This window comes from Mercenaria mercenaria, chromosome 11, assembly GCF_021730395.1.
Source record: "Mercenaria mercenaria strain notata chromosome 11, MADL_Memer_1, whole genome shotgun sequence".
NCBI classification, from domain to species: Eukaryota; Metazoa; Mollusca; class Bivalvia; order Venerida; family Veneridae; genus Mercenaria; species Mercenaria mercenaria.
The window spans coordinates 49,287,669-49,305,319 of NC_069371.1; the positions used below are offsets into that span (position 1 = coordinate 49,287,669).

At 34.1% G+C, this 17,651-nt stretch overlaps 1 long non-coding RNA gene across 1 annotated transcript; it reads left to right on the plus strand.

The window, feature by feature from the left end:
• Nucleotides 1-11,937: 11,937 nt before the first annotated feature.
• Nucleotides 11,938-15,775, plus strand: LOC128546892 (uncharacterized). Its single transcript, XR_008366204.1, has 2 exons — nt 11,938-12,054; nt 15,561-15,775. It is a non-coding gene; the product is annotated as an uncharacterized LOC128546892 (long non-coding RNA).
• Nucleotides 15,776-17,651: the final 1,876 nt, after the last annotated feature.

A 17,651-nucleotide genomic window follows, 5' to 3' on the forward strand; every position in this document is an offset into this window, starting at 1 on the left:
ATGAATGCCACAGAAAATTGGTCATTTGGAACTATGATGAAATGCAGCACAAGAATTCTGATTAAACTGGCCATGTTAATTTTAATAGATATAACGTACGCCGATCTAGTTATCTTAGTGAATAACGTACACAAAATGATGTATGTCCGGAAATTCTAAGACTGAGTGATAAAGGTTAAAAGGGAATTTATATAATAACAGACTATTAATGGTGATTCATACAAAACAAATACAAACTACGAAGCCACACGATAATTCATAATTATATCCTTTTGTAGGTTTACAGAATTCTTCTTTTCAATAAATAAAATGATCATGAATTTTCAGATACTTCTTTTCTTTTGCAGTTAGTAGGCCATAAGCAAGAAACTTAAATGCATTGTGATCTTTAGAACGAAGCACCTACGTGTCGATACCATTTGTGGTGGTCAAAATGTCTGTACAATTACATAACATAATTAATCTCAAATGCAATAGGTATAATTACACTTTGATCCTAAAAATGTTACCGGTAATCACTTTTAAGATTCGCTTTAACCGTGTTGAGCAAAGGAGGATCGAGTCGCATTAAGTCATCAACATATGATTAATGTAGAAACGGCAAACTCAAATTTATTATCTCTATTTTTCTAGAACTTTATTTTAGCACTTGCACATAATTTCCACTTGAGCAACTACAAAATGTTCAAAATTGTAACATGTAGCATTTAATCATAAAACGTATATATATTTCTATCTGTGGCTTTAAGTTATGTCTGCAAATAAATGTTTATTGAAAGTGTATGCATCCTTACATGGCATATCTGCAAAAAGATTATCATAAACTGCTTTTATCGTTTTACTTTGTACACAACAACATGTGATGGTCCGCAATTAAGCATACCGCTGCCTTTTAGTAATATACATATCAGTAAACTACTGCCTGAAATCTGGCATATAAGATCCTACACATTTAGAAATAAAATTATGTGTAAAACAAACGGTTTTAGTCGCTGCGTTTTATTTCTTTTCGAACGTGACATTCTCTGTTTGATATTTATCCTTGTTTATTTTTTTATATAATATCATCAATAAATGCTTACACACTGACGTAAGCTTGTTTTGAAAAATATGGTGTTCGTTTAAAGAAGGGTATGTACAGTCATATGACTAATTGTCTAATTTAATTCAAATATTTGGTTAATTAAAGGGTCCCTTTTAAATTTGTATATACAATTTTGACCCACCAATCAGTTATAATCAAAGAGACCCACTTATCGGTTCCTAAGACATTAGGCTAGTTTCATAGGGGTATCCCCACTTCCAGACCATTGAAGAAGTGGTAAAACATAGTTGGGTGCCAAAGGACCCACTTTTCCACTTCGTAGCCGGACAATCGACTTCAGACCCAACTGTTGACTTTCCGAATTAAATTAGACCCTATAACTAACCAAGTTTAAAAGCTGTATATATTGCGAAGCAAACCAACATTCATGTTCAATGTGCTACAGATCAAACAAGTTACTTTTTGAATACAAAACTCATCAGATATAAACCTGAATTATTGAATGAATAATTACTTTCATCTTTTGCATCACCTATCAAATAGAATAGTCCAGGAGATCATTTTGAAGGACGCAAAAAATTAAGAAAAAGAAAAGCGAACTCGGTTTGACTGAGTATGTTCACGGGAGATAATGACATTTGCGAGACCCTTTCCGCCCCAGCAATTTAAATATATACCAACCTTTGTGCTTGCTTGTCAAAAATTTACATCAGTTAAACATTTTTGGCAAGATTATCGCTTATTAATTATCAAAAGATATATTTAATATAGTCATCAGTAGGAGCGTAGCTGGTTTCGTATATATGCGCAGACCCAACCTGCTGGCACACTCCTACGAATAGTTTTGTCTAGATTGTATACGAGGATTGTTCAAATATGAATGCATCTAAACACATAAAAATGTATCCTTGATAGATTTCAATGAAAATTTTATTTGATCACCTCGAAGTATTCACCTCCAACCGATATGCAAAGTTTCAGTCTTCTAATCCACTCCTTGAAGGCATTTTCATAGTCTTGGCAGACGTTGCTGTTTTCGGCCGACGGCCATGTGGTGCATTTTCTGTTGAAACTAACCCACATTTGAATTTCTTAAACCAACAAATAACTGTCGAAAAGAACATTTCATTATGACCATAAACAGAACATATGTCATCAAAAATGTCTTTACATCCTATGCCAAGAATACAATGATTCTTAATATAGGACCGTATTTCAACGGCGTACGCTGACCTTCTTCCAACCATTTTTGTATTAGTATACACGAGTAGGCAATGTTTAGCGAGCGATAGACACAGCTAAAGTGAACGGATTTTAATGGGTGTGGTGTCAATGTAAAGCTAACATCTACCCAATAATGTTAATTTCCTCGTGATTTTCGCATCATTTCTGTTTATATAATTTGTAGGTAAATCAGTGTCAACTTTATTTCCCGAGGCAAATTTCTTTCCATGCTTATTCCGAAAAGTCGAAAATATTGTTTATGTTTATTCTCCAGTTCTATCGATATCACTGTTAAATTGAAAACAAGAAATTAATCTTGAAATCAATTTTATGTGTGCGAGATATGGCATACACAAATTATATATATATTTGTGAAAAAGACACAACAAATTTCTGTATAAATTTGGCAGAACATGTCTTATCAAGAAAAACATAAATAAACCCTACATGTAAATTGTCTGTATTCAGGGGCATCCACGTGGCGTGGTGAGAGATAGATATAACCAATACTTTCAAAGTTTGCTTCTGTATTCAGGTGCATCCACGTGCTGGGAGACAGATATAACCAGTACTATCATAGTTTGCTTCTGTATTCAGGTGCATTCACATGATACGAGGTAAATATATCTAAATACTAACAACATTTGCCTTTTTAACATGTATTCTACAGATTTTTATCTAACGTACCATGAATTAGGCTGCGGTGCCAGAATGTATTGCCTAACAGACAATATTGTAAAGTTAACAATATAAACATCGGTGTCTGCAGCTATTTTATTCAGTAATGACCTGGTTCACATACAGCAAGTTTTACAGTCAACATTAGCAGGAGTTTTGAATAGTGATAAATGCTACGTTATTGGAATATTCTCTAATTTTGCTGTACTGTTCTTATGACGTTTAATTATCAGTTAAATGTACCTTCGTCAACGCATCCAGAGTCACCAGAACAAATTTACGGAATGTGCAATAGTTTCCTAGCCTCAAATCAACAGATTTCAGCGTAAATACTTTCAGTTGTAAATAATACAAGTATCCGTTTGAACGATCCATATAGTCTTCACACGTCTTATATGGTTATCGGTGCCAAAAATCCAAGTTTGTCAAATCTGATGTAAATATTTGATGTAAACAGTAGCTACGATTGTCCGCTTTCTTATTAGCTTTAGCTGAAAGATAATATAATTCATCTTAATGAAAAGATGATAAACAATTTACAATAGAAATAATGTATATTTATGTAGACATCAGATTTAAACAAAATAAACTGCAACGAGCAGAATAAAAAATTAATTCAACATTGACGCCACCTAACTTATTTGACATGAATACAAAGACTCTCCTGTGTTTTACTTATTAATAATTTCGTAAAACCTATAAATCACGTATGAAAGTTTAATAAATATGAACTACGTTGCTATTTCAATTTTCTTTGCGGAACTTGTCTAGCGAATTAGGCGTGTTTAATTGAAAACGTGCCATAAAGATATTCTAGTCAAATCAGATTTATTCTTTTAATTTACCTGTAACTAGGGTTAATACAAGCTGATTTTACTAGCTAGAAGTTTGTAAAAGAACACGATGGTTAAGATAGTTACATAACAGACAACGTCATAGTTATAAATCATTTTTTAGATATTTTATATCTTTACTGAACATTTGCTTATACAAACTAAGTATCAGAGAATAGAAGAAAAAAAAGATATCAAGAAAAAAATAGGAGCACCAGAAACAGTGATTTGCTATTTCAATATCGTAATTTTATACCCAGGAGATCAAATTAGGGCTCATTTGGTCCTCTTGTTTGTGAAACAGTGTTATTCAAAGAACGTTTGTTGTTGAAATAAGAAGTTTGCATACTGGGTGTGACATTGCGGGATCAAATTTATTAGATTCTTTATGGAGTTTATGCATTACTTATGGTGGTCAATCTCTTCGAGAGCGTTAGCAAAATGCATTACCATAATTGTCAGGTCAGTTTGCTGGCCATTCTCTACATGTAAATTCTCGAAGAACTCTTGTGTAAAAGTTATATGTTTTGTTTCACCGATAAGTTTTGAACTTACACAATATTGGTTATGACTGAACGGACCATTTCTATCAAAGTAGGTCGTGATGTTAGATACTGAAATATGTTCCATCATTTCACAGGCAATACATGTTAAGGATATATGCCTATTGTTGTTATCCTCGGATTTTTAGCCCTCCTTGTATACTGGGTCGAAGCAACTGCAAATTTCCATCTACTGGGAGTTGATCGGTTTTAAGCGATAGTTTGAATATATCGTTTTATGACTAGAGCTGTCCTTTGTGAATCTCCTTGAGCGGTCATGTAGAGGCTTTATTAGGATTTCGCCCCTTTAATTATTTAACCATGCTATTTCATACTTTGTTCCTTAAAATGGGATTACGCACTCCGTTGTACATTAGATGAAATTTAACCAAAGAAAAATAAAATCTGAAAGGAGAAGTCCCGGGTAAGGGGCTATAAATTGTTGTATCGTAATGTAAGTAAGTCGTTGGACTTCTAAGAATTTCCTGGTGTTGATTGCAAAGAAAAGTTCCGTGTCTGAATTCGTGTAAAAACCGTAATTTTCGATGCACATATATGTATGTAATTATGTATAAGAAATGTCCGTTTTTGTACTATATTTAGCTACTGTTGCTCACCAATTCAATGTGTCATTTCAAAAGTCTTATTATCGGTGCAAAGTGTATGTGCCCAGCTATAGTATGATACCTTTCTATGATATTTCTGCCGATCACAATGCCTAGGAGAACCCCGTGCGTGTATAGTTATTATACAAGCACGGATTTAATTTAACAAGAAAAAAATGTCGTAATTTTATACACAGGAGATCGAATTAGGGCTCATTTGGTCCTCTTGTTTGTGAAACGGTGTCATTCAAAGAACGGTTGTTGTTGGAATAAGAAGTTTGCATATTGGGTGGAAATATATTAGATTCCTTATAGCGTTTATGCATTATTTATGGTCAACCTTTTCGAGAGCGTTAGCAAAATGCATTACCATAATTGTCAGGTCAGTTTGCTGGCCATTCTCTACATGTAGAGCGTCACTTCTAAGCGCCAAAACACTGTGTGCTACCTGTAGATCGGTTTTGAGGTCAGCGATAGTTTTGTACGTTTACTACTAGAAAGTGAACATTCACTGCCATTGTGCATATTAATAAAAACCAAACAATCACGTTTTCGCTATTGTGGCTGTATTTAATACATATTTGCTAATTTACGGCTGTAAGGTGAGTGTATAACACATTTTAAGTTACCCTGTGTACACTAACTAGTCAAAAAGCTATGTCGTTTTATTTTTTGTTAAGTAAATGCTGGGATCAATATCCAGATGTTCGTTCCCGTTGAAATCTGGTCTCACTCACATAAACATTTGTATTTGCTTTTCGTTTAAAACATTCAGTCCCTAGATTATTGTCATGTTCAAAGTTGTTAAGCAGTAACACGTAACGTTAAAAATATAATTGACCATATTGCTAGGACAATACAACAACTGTCCCACCACCGGGAAAATATTCCAGATGTCATCACGAATTTATTTGAAACACGGTTAAATACTAGATTGAATCCATCTTACATTTTCTAAGGTACAGAAAAGTTTTATTGAGCATAAAGTTCCAAGAGGCAGTTTCGCCGAATACAGAATTAGTTAGTAATTGTAAGAATTTCAAACAGATGATGAAAATGAGGTACAGAATAGGTATGATTAACACATAAGCTGTTAACACTGCAACTGCCTATAAAAGATATAGGACTACAAGGCTTTCTTTTAACACTGAAAATGAAACATAAGATGGAATACCCTGTAAGCGGAATGTTATAGTTATACTATGCAAGAAGCTATTTATCAGCCGGATTCAAATAGACACCCTCATGGTACAAAATCAGTTTGTAGCAACAAACTTTATTTCTCTAAATACGATGTAAAATAAGAAATTAATGTTAACTTCTATCTGAATGTCTAAAAAAAAAAAACCAAAAAAAACAACAACGAAAAACGCGTTGATTTTAGTCTTTTAGTAATTAATGCTTTTTAATTTAATCATATATCAACATAAACACGAAACATAGCCAAATGCAATTTACATTTGGTCACAGCTGATGAAAAAGCGAAGAGGAATCCTCTTCAGCGTGACATGATATTTGTATATAAATTATAATAACATATTATATTAAAACATATTGTATACATGTGTAGCGACACTTGTTTTGAAAGACAATAATTACATGCATGTGAAAATACAAATTACACTTTTTTTTCTAAATATGTTCCCTCAATGTTTCTGCAACTCAGTAATTAAATATATCACACATACGTTACATAATATGATGACAATCAGAACGTGTATTTCATATTCAATGTAAAAAGTGACAATCGATCAATCTGGATATGAATTAATTAAAAACGTTATTTCCGGCTGGTTAGTCAAAGGACTCACGAGTTAGAGTTTGATGTCAGGACAGACGGAGGCGATTTCTTCCGATGATGATTTGACAGAGGTCATTACGTCTACATACTGGGACAGAATAGTTACGTTACCTAATAATTGTTCAAAGAGAAAGGCGATGTAATATCAGAATCAACATTTAAAACTTCAATACATTCAAGAACTTTCAAACTGTATTACAAGGGCATATATATTATAAAAAACATCAAGACACGAGCCTTAGTGACCATTTTATTCTGACATTTTTCCCAACACAAATGCGAATTTGTCTATTATGTGAATGTTTATATATATCATACAATGCACTAAGAAGACAATATGATACATGAAAGTAAACTGGGCTTAACCGTGGTGAACAGTTTTGTTTAATGAAATCATTCTTGTTAAAGGCTCACAGCTACAAACTAGGTGTGTAACTCTGAAGTATATCTTATTAAAAGGGACAATTACTTAAGAGTTTTGAAAAATATTTCAATCCCTTCAAGTGAATAAGAACGTTGAATAAAAAATTCATGCGCTAAGTAATAGGTTATTTATTTCACCGTGAAATGGTTTTATAAATATCAGACATCAAGAACTTAAAGGCTGGTTGTAGGAAATTCTAAATTTTGAAGATACGAAACTGTAAACAATATTCTGATGTTGAACTTCTTTTTCGAAAATGTTTAGTCCTTTTGAGCCTCGAAAGTATTAAAATGTAAAACTGACTCCACCTGTTCAAAGATTCCTAGAAGGGCTTATGTGTTCCTGTTAAAAATGGAAACTTTTGAAAACCAATATTTTTTTCTGATGTGTTTTCATGAAAATTACATTTTTGATGATATATTTAAAATATAACCTATATTCAAAAACGTCCTAGACATACAGAACCAGTGAAGGAACATGATTTTGTTTAAACATAATTTAGAAGAATTTCGTGAAAAAAACTGTTATGGATTTAGTGAATGGAACCGTTAGAATTATTGTTTAAGTCCTGCTCAAATTCACTATAAAACAAGGTAAGATTGGCAATTCGATACAATGATACAATTTCCTTCACGTGTAATCAAAAGTTATGAAAGTTCACATCACAATTTTCTGAAAAAGAATTAGCCTGTGTCCTTTTCTAAAATTTAACGTTTCTACAGACAACTTTAACAGCACTGAATAGAGCTACAAATGCCAAATGCCAAATGCCAAAAGCTGCATCTTCCAAACAACTCGCACAAGACTTTAATGACTTTTTCATAAACAAAATAGACAAAATACGGATAGAAATAGCATCCTGTTCTGTATCTGACATTTTGTAGATGACACTGAAACACAACCACCAATGGAGGACTGCCTAAACAGTTTTACTCAAGCTACACCTGAAGGAGTGAAGAATATTATCAAGGCATCCCCATGTTAGTCGTGTGAATTAGACCCAATACCAATTTGGCTCTTAAAGACATGCCTTGATGAGCTCCTTCTAGGTTTGGCAAAAATTATCAACACATCACTGGAAACTGCTTATGTTCCAAAGGAATTCAAAAGTCCCATGTTCAACCCCTTTTGTAAAAAGACCAGACATTCCAATGAACAAAGAACTACAGGCCAGCATCAAACCTAACTTTTGTCTCCAAAGTGCCGGAAAAAGTAACCGATAAAGGCATTAAGTCCCACTTCACTTCGAAGAACCTACATAAACAGCACCAGTCTGCATGCAGAAGCATCACTCAGCAGAAACCGTACTATCTGAAAGTTCAAAATGACATTCTTCAATCCCTGGATGAAAACGAAATCACAATTTTGGTAATGCTTGACTTATCAGCTGCGTTTGATACTATCGACCAGGAAACGTTGCTAAAACGCTTGGAAAAGGACTTCAGGATCATTGGAAAACCACTAGAGTGGATGACGTCTTATCTGAATGACCGCTACCAAACAGTCTCAGTAAATGGCGAACTGTCTACTCCAGTCCACATGAAATACAGTGTACCACAAGGATCTGTCCTAGGAACGAAAAACCATATCATGTACACAAAACCCATCGGTTCAATCGACTGGATCATCACTTTATGACTCACAACTACACTTGTCGTTTAAGCCAAAAAAATGTTTCCTACCAACATGAAGCCCTATCTCGAATTGGGATCTGTCATAAAGACATAGTTAGTCTATTGGATGCACCAGGACAAGCTGAAGTTCAATAGTAACAAAACTGAGGTCATTTTGTTTCACACAATTCACACAAAAATACCCGAAGATATCTGCGTGTGAGTATGACCCTCTCGTATTAAACCATCAATTTGTGTGAAGAATCTCGGTGCTAGAATTGATTCAAACATGGACATGACACAGCATTGTTAAAGACCTGCTCCAGTCCTACCTTTTAACCTTAAATTGTCACTGAAAATGCATGAAAATCCTGACTATGAACAGTTACGCCTGTCAAAATAGAGTGTATTTTATATAAAATTCTGTATAAAATACCTGTGTTTTTTCGTGCTAAAGTGTGGCGCGTGGTCGTTAACTGTTACCTATTGTAACATGGACTATAGAATTCGAATAGCCGCGGAGCAGGGCTTTAACTCTCCATGTAGAGCTAGTTTTGTATAACTTCGGCAAATAGGCCACATTAAGCAGTATATCACAGCTGACGGTACTAAGTCTTTTGTGAACTCTCTGGTTACATCGAAAGTAGACTACTGTAATTCGCTGCTATATTGAATTTCCGAAGACACACTGCAAAACCTTCAATGTGTACAAAACATAGCGACTAGTCTTGATTGAGTTGCACTGGCTTCCGGGTCAGCACGAATTTGGTTCAAAATCTTGACACTTACATACAAAGCCATGTACAATAAATCTCCCAAGTACATTGTCGATATGCTGGACGTGTACAAGCCTCGTATAGACTTAAGGTCGGCAAATGGCCTAGTGTCTTTGTTTGTTCCGAGGAGTAAAACAGTAAAGTATGGTGACAGAAGTTTCAAGCATGCAGCTACAAAGCTTTGAAATGCCCTTCCAGCTAGCTAGCATCAGAGATTCATGAACAAGCTCACTGTCTGCATTTAAAAAATCTTTCTGTAAAATAAAATCATGACAGGTTTGTTTCGTGTTGAGAAAGGGATTGCTCTCCATTAATGCTTTTTACGTTGAGCAAAACTTAAGGATGATCACGTGTCAATTACTATTCCTTTTAATATTTTACCAATGTATGTATATATGTATGTGTGTATGTGTTCTTTAATGTCTTTGTAAAGCACTTTTGAACGCACACATTTTATATGAAAAGAGTGCTATGTAAATGTGGTATAATAATGATAATAACAAAAATAGTAATAACTTACCATAATTACCCCCAAAACCTATTACAGTCATACGAGTATACAATGCAGTATATTTATACAAATTCACATGACATGGTAATTGTTGTGTGTGCATGATAGAAAAAAAGATTTATGCACATAGCATGATACTTATTCAAGAAGGAAAATTAAAGGCAATTACTCAAAGTGACCTGAGTGAAAAAAATAGCTTACAGAAGCAAACTATGTAATAAGGACAGAGAGAGAGAGAGAGAGAGAGAGAGAGAGAGAGAGAGAGAGAGGGTGGATGTTGTATGAAAATCATCACCAATTGTATAGCCTACTTTGAGACCGAATAATATTTTTAATATAGACATTACTGCGGGAAATTTTTGAAATAGACTAAATTTGTTCTATCTAATAGTCTATGACCTACTTCAAACAGCTGTGTAAAACATATGCATTTTCGTTTTGTTTTGATGTGACATATGCTGTTGTGTGAATAGTAATATATTATCTTACTATTGCAAAGACAAGTCTGAAGTTTTGTCTTAAAAAATTATTGTGGACATGTATAATTTAATTTTGTAAAACAGTTTAGGTTAGAGATTTTTTAGAGATTATTAATTTATTCCATAAGGATATCAGCCAATCTTAAATACAACATGACGAACAGCAAAATATACATATAATTACTAACACTTCAATGTGGAGAAAGGCTGACAAATAATCTTTACGACCTTTTCATTTAACATTTATTTAAATTTGTTACAATGTTTCTGTTAATTACATCACACTATATATAACAATGATATGGTAGACATATTCTTATAATTTGTGACTCTCATAAGTTTTCTCTTAAGGTATAATTAAGGAGTACACTTAAGATATAGCGTAATGCGTTTTTGAGAAAAGGGCCCCAGAATAGTACTAATATTGCTTGATCATATATATTCTTTAAAAATATATTATTAACGGATTTAAAAAAGTATCTACATGTACATTGTATCTATATCTTTGCAGAAAGTTTATATCTTTAAACTGGAATTATGCGCATTTTCGAAGTAAAAATCCAGCAAAAATATATGTGTGTGTAAGGAAGGTGGAGAAAGTTATAGCTTTTAACCAATATTCCTGTTACCAGTACGAAATAATAAGTTTCAAAATGTGACTTTTCACAATTTGACTAGGGCAGTCTTTGTAAGAAAAGTTATTCTGCCCACAGGAGTTGCTTCCCTTCAACATCAGAAATCTCTACGTATAGGTAAGGGCGATCACTGAGTAGATGATTGAAGAAATGAACTATTATTTTTTAAGTCCGATTTCTTTATTTCAAAAGCATCAACTTCAAATACTTACGCGGCATTATCGTTAACTTAACACATTTAAATGCACAGCAACCGAAAAAAAAATGCTTTTATAAAACATTCACCAAAAATACACCATGTGCAGTAAGATGCGCATAATGCCACTTCAAACCAGGCAAGAATTAAAACAAAAACACTTACAAAACAACATTTTGTTACATTTTTTTCAGTGCATTATAGGAGTGTTAGTGTGAAATATATATGGTACCTAACACTGTGAAAAATATCAAATATATTTTTCACTGTTAACAATCTATAAAATTGTTAAACGTAGTTAAAACATTACACAAAAAGAAACTCTGTTGTTTCTATGTAAGTTTTGATATCCTTTACGGGCAAACACCATATTGCAATTTCACTAGTGATATTTCTTTGAAAGAAATTACTATTTTCTATTTCATCTCCAAATGTTATTTAGCATGATAATGGTCCTTAATAAAGTCTGCATTGCAACCTCGATTGCATGTTTGTTGCTCGTTCCTTAATTAGTTTCTATATTAACAGTTTAATTAGTGTTATATTTCATATGTAATTATACATACTGCCGCAGTATATTTCATTATTATATGATATTCGCCGCAGTGTTGAATTGTATTCTTGTACAAGAAATATGAAGTTCTACATTGTGACTTTGATGCTGGTTTTTACGCTTGTGACAGAAACTACATGTAAGTACAATTACTTTTATTTTATGGACAATAACTAATGAAATCGACATATTAAAATCACAAATACTGAAAGCGTCAATTTTTGTTTTATTTGTATTTAAGATTTATTCAGTTTTATATATTTGATACCTGCATTTTGTCACAGCTGAGATTCATAATAGTGTACATTACCAGGAAAATGAAGAGAAAAGAATTCCGCTTACGTTCGTGCTAAGGACGTGAGAAGGTGCACAAGTCATATTATTTACCCCTCATGAACACACTTAATCAAACTAAGTTTGCTACATATTTGCTTGCCTATGTTCTATGATTCCAATGGACCTTCTCAGTTTTCATCCTTCAGAACTGTTTACAGACAAAACTTGTAAACATATATGTCTTGCGTTTAATATAATTATGCACTTTTAAAACATGTAATAGAGGTTCAACTCATGTAATGGAGTGAATCAACTTAATGCAAAAGAAATGTTTTGAAACATAGTCTTTATAGAAAATGATCTCAAATCTCTCTTTAAATCAGCAGTACAACAATAGAAACAATGCGCCAACATGGTTTGTATACGTATCAACGTCAGTATTTTAACAGTTTATTTTACAATCTTTTGGAAATATAAATATGTATCTGAAATTACAAATAACATTGTATGAACAAAACTATAACTAGTTAAATATTTACGATGATAACCAATATCAAGAAGTGACTCGCAGCTTACCTGGACAAGACTACATCTGGACGCTAATGAAATAGTTTGTTTTTAATATTAAGGAATACAAAGTTCCTAAGTTACATACATGCACAACGGACAACATGCTTATTGCTGCGTAATGGCAAAACAGTGTAAAAATCAAGCAACATAATGTCAAACATGACGTTTTTGTTTCATTTTGTTATCATGGCAGCGGAACAGGTCATAAACCAAATAATAAGAGTTAAATCTCATCGCAAATGACAACAACTATTTTCCAGTCGCTTTGTTCTAGTCGGGGTGACTGCTAAGATCATTTTCAATTTTGTTTGTATTGGAAGAGCCTTTACGACAGAACCAAAGACCTAGCACTGAATAATTATTATAGAAAAGTTCAGTCGCGACTAAGCAATACTTTTGTTATCCAATTTAATAATGTCGGTTACTTAGAGCTGAATTCATATCAGAAATATTAGTTTCATTGACATATATAAAATTTGGCAACTATCTCTCGCCTGTATGTATTTCACATAGGAAGTATCAATATGTTGGAATGTATTTCTAAATCATCTGAAATAACAGCGGTGACAATACATAGAATATATAAGGCTGTATAATCTCAATTGCTCAACTAGCTGACAACGGAAATGAAATCTTAAGTTTTCGTTTCCTAGTAGTAACTTTTAACAAGGAAACTTGACTACTACCGTGCAATTAAAAGATAATCCATCATGGCTCTACTTAAACTTATAGTATAGCAGCAGTTTTATTTAAATAATTCTACTATAAGATTCTTTCACTGGATGTAGGTGCAGATGGGAATTTCCGGCCTCGAGGGTTACTGCTTAGGCGGTAACGAGGTTCCTACCGAGTTACCGCCTAAACAGTTACCTGAGAGCCCGAAATTCCCATCTGCACCTAAACCAGTGACAGAATCTTTTTCTTGCATACCGATATCAAGATATAATAATAAAAATATATTCAATCGAACGGCTTTCTTTTTAGAACTATTTCTTATAGCAGCGTATTCAAACAAAGCGCGGGAAACCAACGTCCGTAAACAGGAATGACGTCATTATTTTTAATAACAAATAACAATGTTTAGTTCCGGTTTTGTTTTATCAGTTGCAGCGTAACGTTATGAATTTTTAGTAAAATAACGTGTTTTGAATCGGGAAATATACTATCAGGAACAAAGAGGAACTGTCAAGGTATTGAATTTTTATTCCGTTTTTCGAAATAAAATATAAATAACTACATAAATCTTCTACATATATGTAGTTCGTAATACGTCATTTAAAGCACGAGAGTCATCTTACACCCCGGGGTGTAAGATGGATTTTTCCAGCACCGGTAAAATACCGGAAATCCCCGTCTGGTATGCAAGAATAATTTATCTTCATCTTCCGTCTTATTGCTCAAAGCGTCATCTAATCGATATGGATTAAACAACAGACACTGTTCATTATATACCAGATACATAGGGGTCTACGTTGCCGAGTAGTTAAGTCGCTAAGTCGCTAAGTCGCTAGATCAATTGAGTCTAACTTGGGGCGTTGAATTCTTCATGTGAGGAAGTCATCCGACTGGCTTACGGAGGGTCGGTGATTCTACACATGTGATGAAGTAATGCATGGAGGGGCACTTGGGGTCTTCTTTCACCATCAAAATCTGGAAAGTCACCATATGATCTATAATTGTGTCGGTTTGATGTTACACCTAACAAAACAAAACCAGATTAAAATGCAAGTGTAGTGCAGAATAGGTTTGAATTTTAGCCAGTAGACAAGTTATCTATTTTGTAGCTATCCGGTTACCTTTTTAGCTCACCCGAGCACAAAGTGCTCGGGGTGAGCTATTGTGATCACTCACCGTCCGGCGTCCGTCACACTTCCTTTTAAACAACATCTCCTCCTAAACCAACAGGCCAATTTTTATGAAACTTCAAAGGGATGTTCCTTGGATGGTCTTCTTTAAAAAGTGTTCAAAGTAGTGAATTGCATGCAGAACTCTGGTTGACACGACAACAGAAAGGAAAAATTTTAAAAATCTTCTTGTCCAAAACCACAGGTCATAGGGCTTTTATATTTGGTATGTTGCATCATCTAGTAGTCCTCTACCAAGATTTTTCAAAGTATCCCCCTAGGGGTCTACCACAAGACCTAGGCCTTTGATGTTCGGTATGTTGCATTGCCTTGTGGTCCTCTACTAAGATTGTTCAAATTATGCCTCTGGGGTAAAAAGAGTTTTACATAGACTTACATAGGGAAAAAAAGTTAAAATCTTCTTGACTGAAAGTTCAAGGCCTAGGCTTTTGATATTTGGTATGTAGCATTGCCTAGTGGTTTTTTAACAAGATTGTTCAAATTATGCCCCTGGGTGAAAAGAGGCCCTGCCCCGAGGGTCACTTACTTTTTGCATGAGTTATATAGGAAAAAATACTTCAAAGATTAGCTGATCATGTTTCCTAGACTGTTTAATTATAATTACCTGATGATCCCAAGTAATGAGGGGTCACTTGACTGTTGCCTTGACCTACTGACCTACTGTCTTGTTTTTAAGATACAGCCTTTAAATATGAATGACGTATACAGTTTTGTACACCGATCTGAAAACTGACTTTCAGTGACCATGAATGTGACCTGCTGACCTACTTTCTTAATACATGTAATGTAGCTCATATTACTCAGGTGAGTGATCCAGGGTCATCATAACCCTCTTGTTTATGAATGTAATGATTAAAATCGTAAAGGATTAGCCAAACCAAAGTTGAAGCTGACTTTAACACTATATAAAGTCTTATACTTATTTATTTTGCAGCACGGAGACGTAGTCAGGGCAATAAAAGATTTAATGGCGCAGCAGCTGGTCCCGGTTATCTTTTGAAGCGGGAGGCAATATATGTTGACAACAGGAATGAAAGGTTGCCTGAAATACGCCTGCCTAGGCCCAGGATAACCAATGAAAATGTTAAATAGCATATGACCATTTTCAATGACAAACCTATAGCTGAATAAAGTGCTACAAAACTACTAGCTTGTGTACTCATTCATCTATAATCCATTTTCACTACTCCACTACCTTTACTGTTCGGTGTAAGGACAGTTTCAGTGCTAATGATATCATCTAGGGTGAGTGTATAAAGCCAATTCGGCTTGCCTGTTACTGTATGTAAACTGCAAAGTAAAAGCGTGTTAGAGTGTAGCTTCTGTTTTAAGATACAGAAGTCAATTTCCGAAGTGATATTTTGCAAAACAGTTTATTATCTCTTCGGTAATATGAATCGAGATTCCAAAGAAGTTAACTGCAATATTCGCCTTTCCTTAGATTATCAAGATTACTTGATTTACAAATTACCTTAAGAAATATTAAATGGAATGTTCTTGGCAATATTCCTTACTTATGATATCTGGGCCCTGTTGTTCGAAACTTTAACAGGGGATTAAGCTAACAGCTGATTAACTTTTAGGGTTAGTTTTCGACATTTTAGACATTTTAGAAGACTTAAAAAAACAAATGTACGAGTTAAGAATTATGAAATTTGAAAATTCTTTACAATAAAATCAAAACATCATACTAGTGTTTCCTACCAAGACTAGTGTTTTGAATCAAAATTTAATCAGCGGTTAGTTTAACACAGCCGGTTAAAGTTTCGAACAACTGGCCTCTGGTCTGACATTTCAAACCTGTATATTCGGACATGGGATCATTTTCTATTTAAGTTAATTTATATTTCAAAGCCGAATAATACAAGTATTATCTACAAACTTATATACATGTATAAAACTGTTTTATTCAACAAATATAGCAATATTAGTTAGCTCGAGTAATCAACGCAGACAGTTTTTAAGATACAATTTATTTGTTTGTTTTGGGTTTAACGCCGTTTTTCAACAGTATTTCAGTCATGTAACGGCGGGCAGTTAACCTAACCAGAGTTCCTGGATTCTGTACCAGTACAAACCCTGTTCTCCCAAGTAACTGCCAACCTCCCCACATGAATTATCAGAGGTGGAGGACGAATGATTTCAGACACAATGTCTTTTATCAAATCGTCACGGAGAACATACGCCCCGCCCGGGGATCGAACTCGCGACCCCGCGATCTGTAGACCAACGCTCTCCCTACTGAGCTAAGCGGGTGGGTTTTTAAGATACAAAACTGTCAGTGGTACTAAGACTATTTCTGGTACACCTTATACTCCATGAAACACCAAGTATTTCAATTAGCAAACGTTTCTTGCATTTGAAACTAAACAATTTGTTCGGATCAAACCTTGGAAACATAGACAATTTCGTAGAATATCAACTTCACATGAAATTAAGGTACTCTTTGAAACGGGGACAGTTTCATACAGTGCAGGGCCGAATTATGTCCGTAGCTTTAAGGGTTCATAACAAATGCCGAAAAAAGCGGTATTTGCTTGGCATAATAAATCAAAACATACCTGCGATTCTACTACCAGAACAAAATGTATAAAAATACAAATCTACAGGTCCTTCTATAAACGGCACAAATGAAATATGAGAAGAAAGACTCTATATACAAAATGTGATACTACCAACTGAGAACGTTTGTCAGCTTATAGCCAGGATTCCGATCGATACCTCCAGAGTACAAAACCATCTTGTTATTATACGCTTTATTAAGCTAGTTGCAAAGTAAATCACTAGAATGTGAGATTTATAGAAAATAGTGCCCCTATATAGTTGGACGGTGATTTGTTTCTGCGTAAAGTAGAACCACGTGTTTTGAGTAAATTAGGAAAAAACGACTCTGTATATGTCCCTCATACTAATCCTATAGTTGTTTTTTTAATATAATATGTGAAAATTAGGTTGACGTATCTTCATAGAACGAAACATCACCGCAGTGTAATTCACATTTAGTCAAAATTCATGAGATAGAAGC